The following is a 5,546-nucleotide window of genomic DNA, read 5'->3' on the forward strand; positions in this document are numbered from 1 at the left end:
TAATAAACAGGAAGCACGGGCCTTGACAAGGGGCCTCGGTGGCCTTCCATTTTTGCTGAATTTCCCATATTGCCTAGTTTACATGGGCCCAAAGTAACCATTTTTAAGTTGCAAAGTGTCTTTATTGATTGTATCAGAAGGCAATTACTGCCCAAGTACATCGGATATTTTAGTACGCTGGATATTTCTTGGCTGCCTTTGGTGTACAAAAAAGTTTCAAATCTCTTTGATATTCTTTTTATGTACACCCTTCTTCCTTGTCTTTTATCATTTTTAAAACCCCTTGTGTTTTATATAAATCTGAATTTCAGATGAACTTCCGTATCATCAGGAAAAAAACATTCACCCTTTTTATTTCTCTTAAAAAAGACGCTGACACGCATATCTTTGATATTTTAATTTTGCCCACGTTGTGAGCAATCGAGTGTTGCTGACAATCGCGAGGGTTCAGTTTTAATATTCATGAAGGTGCCAATCTTCAAAGGACCCAGCCCCAAACGGGCTCTGGTATATCAGTAGCTTTGTCAGATCGAAAATAATTACTTGTGGTGTATGTGCTGGCTCTGTTTTTTGAGCAAATTTCATTTTCTACCAACTGTTTGATCTGCTAGGCTTTTTATGAAACGCTCTATAAAAATTGTTTTTGCTTAATTATGTGCGCATCGACCGCTTTATGCAGAAAATGGGCTTTTAAAATTCAAAGAAGTCTACATCAGCAAGGGGAGTCGCTTAATCTTTCAACAGTCTCATTTTTAATTTAACGCATTTTTGGAAAAAATTTCAAATAAAAAAGTGAGCAACAAGCAAATTGGACTGCCAACTCCTTAAATGAGAAAATGAGAAAAGGGCAAAATCACAGGCTGTTTCATTATTCATCGGTTTTTTTTTTTTTTTTTTAATAAATGGAACTTTTTCCTCTTTTATAGAGAACTAATTTGCAGCAAAATGTCGTATGGAAGTAATTTTATTAAATAACAGATTAATTTCAAGATTTTAGCAGTGTATATATCATGTGCATCCCTTCTCAGCTTGTTTCTACAAACTACAACCAAAGACACTGATGCTTTCTTCAGATGCTTTGAGCAATATTACTGCGACGCAACGAAGGAATTAAATAAATAATAGTCAATGTAGTGTACACATTTTGTGTGACGTTCTTAAAATTTAACATTATTTAAAAGATGCAAGATTTAATTTCTAGAATTAAAAACATAATTTAACTCAAGACATTATTTTATTTGGTTAATATACCATGCAATTATAGGCATTTGATGAGCACCTTCATGGGGCCAAGTTTTTAGAAGAAAAAAAAGAATTAAATACATGAGGTAGGATGTTTGACAGACACCCACTTTACCAAGTAATTTGCGTCCACATTTTATCACTCAGTCATATACTTAGTGATGTATGCTTTGAATGAATTTGCCCATGTTTAAACGCGATATTTTCCAATCATTTCTCGTTCAAAAGGAAGAAGAAAAATCATCGTTTTTTTTATCGCGGCAGTAACGCCTCTTCCAAGGCGTCGCGCAAATTGAATCGAACACCATGAGCAAATTTGTAAACGGGATAAACGATAGGGAATGATTTGAACGTACTTCGGGGCGGATCGTATTTACATGGAGGTGGAAGGAGACGGAAATACAAGAAGAAATGTGAATTCAAGTGAAGCCGTAAATTATTTGGCTGGAAATTTCTTGCATTCAGTAAATTCAATATAAGATCCATCATGCCAAACTTCCTCTGGGATTGTCACTTATTCTACAGGTTTTTCAGGGGGAAAATGCAAAAGGGAGATAAAATTTAAAGATCCAAACGAGAAAAAAATTAAGTGTATCAAATGAAAATAAAAATGTAAATTGTAAATGAGCAGAGTCTTTGAAAATATTATCATGATTATCATGAAATATAAAAACGCATTTTAAATTTTTAAGAACTGCTCAACTAGTTTTTTTGTGGGTAATTTTAATTTAAATAAAATTATAATTTTTTTAATTGCTTATTGAGAATTTTTAATTTTTGGCAATAAGTTTATATAATAATTTAAATAAGAATTGTATAAAAATACCCCCTAATAAGAATAAATGAGAGTTGCTACTAATTTTTTTTGCGTTTATAAGCCAGCTAGCTATTTGGTGCACGTGATCGTCTGATCGTCGCTCAAAAAATCTAAAAATAAAATTTTCAACTTCGCTTTATGAGTTTTTTTATGTATCATAAACAGTTTTCCTTGTTGCGTTTTTGTTAGGTTAAAATCAATATCAAGTTCATCAATCATAAACTGCTCTTACAATCACTAAACACGGAAAAGCAGTTTTTAATTTAAATTTCACAAAACAATCGTGAATGTGAAAATAGGGTGGCGAAATTCAGTCAAAAATTTCAATAAGTTCAAAAATAAAAGTCATCAAAATTGCAAAAAAAAAAACATTTTAAATAAGTGAATATTTCAATATTAAAAGATTAAGTAAAAAATTTTGAATGATTATTTTATAGTTGGTAGTAAATCTTATGAATCTTGAACGAGTCATTCTGTAGGTAATGCTATAAAATACATACATTTATCATGAAATTTCTTCTATTTTTTTGTATATTTAATGTTTATAATAATATTAATAAATATAATATAATTCTTTTAATTATGCTTGTTGGAAGCGGTTGGAAGCTCATGCTTTTGCTAATAATTAAGACTAAAATATTTATGCCGTCCCCATCATGTAATGGAGGAATTTAATTCTGCGACAGGTTTATTTATTGCAGATTAATTAATTAGAATTTGCATTTAGATTTAATAATTTTTTATGGAATTAAAAAACGATTACTCAGCCTCCCACACGCAGGAGACCTTTTTTCGAGTGCCGAACTGACCTTTGAAAAAGGACCGCAAAACACAAGGGATCATAACGTATACAAGGCTAAAAATAAAACGCAAATACGAGCCGTTAATTGCTGCCGTTGCCTGCTTCTTCCGCTTCAAGAGAAGAGCCGGCTGGAGCACGGGGATGCTTCCCCGCCTCAACATTCGCTCGCAGTCACCCCTGATGAAAATGACTCATTATCGCGTGGCCTCGCCACATATGCGACCTATATTTGCACTCAGGTGCAGGACCCGCATATATGAACTCTTGGGGATCTTTGTGCTCATTAAGAACTAATTATAAAAACATTTTTAATTTATAATTACGTGTCGTTTTGACCGTGGCAAGAATAAAAAAAAATTGTACGTGTATGAAGTAAAACTGAAAAGAAAAATGCATTCGAAAAGTTATGACGTGCACGTGTGGACAATTTTTATGAAATATTATAATGATGAACAGTTTTATTTTTTATATATTTTCCCGTGTTTCCATGAAAAGTACAGTGGAGGAAGTAAGGAAAGAATGTTGCTTTGCTTTATAATTAATTCAAAGAAAACTGATAATTGCGCAGTGGGTGGTGTATAGTGAAAGAGCGCTTCTTTGAACATACGTTAATGAGCTATTATATTTCACTTAATTATCACTACTTGCTATCATAAAACCGGAATAGTAATTGGAGGAATGCAGCAATATTGACATTAGTTATTTATATAAAATATTTTATTTACAATGACTTACAATGGCGAGTTTTTTAATGACGTGAAATTCATTTCAATTCCAGCAAGATATTACAATTAATCCTGAATGAAGAAGCAAATATTGATTAATAGTTGGTTCGTTACACTTGATTTTTTTCGTCTACTTATTCTACAGAAAATTTGAATGTGAATGTTTCCGTTAATCAATTTTTCTACTTTTGCCTAAAAATAATGTTCACACGACGATTTAGATTCGATTTGAAAAGATTAAAAAATTCTACCGTTCATTTATTGTCCAGTTTTGTGGGTGACGATACTGACGATAATTTTTCTCTCATTATCAATTGAATTCTTCTTTCTAAAAGATGGATACATCTTGAATAAATTATATATTTTAAGCACTTTGCGTATTAGCATGTTAAGTTATAATATATGTTAGATTTTGAGATGGCTCATTAATAATGATATCTTCTGCAAATGTATTGCTCCACTTCAAACCAAAGTGATATTTAATTCAAAGCAATTCAAGCAAGCGTAGCGCCACGTCACCATTAGGTAATTAATGCAGCACTTCTGTGTTGAAAGTTGGAGAACATTATAAACGCATGATGGCAACGTTTGCCAGAGAGAAATTGATGCACAAATTTTGCCGAAGCTTTGCTCGAGGTTTGAGGACAGTCGCTTAATTCAACGAACACTCGGAAATTAACAAACCAGCAAAGTTTCTCCAAAGCGTACTACAGGATTCTACCTCTACTCAAACATGCAGAATAATAATAGAACAGCTAACGAACGTAGGCAACTCGCAGGACTCTCGTGGCGATCAGGTTGCATAGATAGCTCTCCGCCGGTTATAATACGTGTATAAATAACAAACTATTTACGCACTAATGAAGCGCATGAAACCAATGTATGTAAACTGTGGCCACAAAAGTTAATGAAATTAGCAGAGGATATAGAGAATAATCAATATAGTACAATATAGTATTTTTCGGCAAGAATAAGTGGGAAATTTTCTTAATACAGTGCATTGAAATAGTACTTATTTTTTCCCTCACAATAACGCTTGATTTATCCTCATCTTAGGGGGAAAAATATGTACATATTTGATCACAAATATAAAACAAAATATAATAAACAGGGATAATAAAACCTACTAACGTTAGAGAAAATTTTAAAATTTTCAGACAAAAATTTCAGGCTGATTTTTGAACTCAAAAAAATGAAAGAAATCTCATATGATTGTAAAATTAAAAAAAAAATAAGAATGATTTTAGAGATTGATACTTTGGACCCCATATTATTTTATAGAATCATCTCCAAAAAGGGCCATCCATATATGCATTAAAAATCGCGATCGAAAAATTTTGGCCAAAAATTATCAATTAGAAGCCGTGAAATATCATGAAAATATTTTCAAAATATTGAACAAACCTGATTTATTTTTCTAAAAATCGGTCATTTAATTCAGTCTGGTGTGTTTTTTACTTTGCAGTTGGCATAAAATCAATTTATTTATGTGCGGAATAGACAACATTCTTTGCGACGTAGTAAGTAGTATATCAAATCAAATGAAGGAGCTCATAATTATGTTTTGAATTTTCTACTTGATCCAGCTGGCCCAACTTCGGAGCAATAAATTTTGCCCGGCAATAAAGGCAAACGAGAGGATGGATCGAGTGTTCCCATCTCAATTATCCGGCTCATTGTGTCCGCTCCCAATCGGTCCCAGGAGAGTGAGAGGGAGTGAGCGCAAATTATTCAAGTAGGTGTGCTGCGGGAATTATAAAAAATATAAGTCGGGAAACGGGCGTTTGCGTTTAAAGGGGCTGTCCGTAATCTGATAATCCTATGTTGGTGCTCATTACGCGAGTCCGAAGCAGGCAGGTGGAGCAGGAGAGGCGCAGGCTGTGCGATCGCAGGTCATGCGCAGCCCCCGCTATAAAAGCGACTGCACTCGCCGCCTGCGCCTAGTTCTCCACCAAGCATT

The sequence above is a fragment of the Neocloeon triangulifer genome, unplaced genomic scaffold (assembly GCF_031216515.1).
Source record: "Neocloeon triangulifer isolate White Clay Creek 2 clone unplaced genomic scaffold, ASM3121651v1 ptg000017l, whole genome shotgun sequence".
Classification (NCBI taxonomy): domain Eukaryota; kingdom Metazoa; phylum Arthropoda; class Insecta; order Ephemeroptera; family Baetidae; genus Neocloeon; species Neocloeon triangulifer.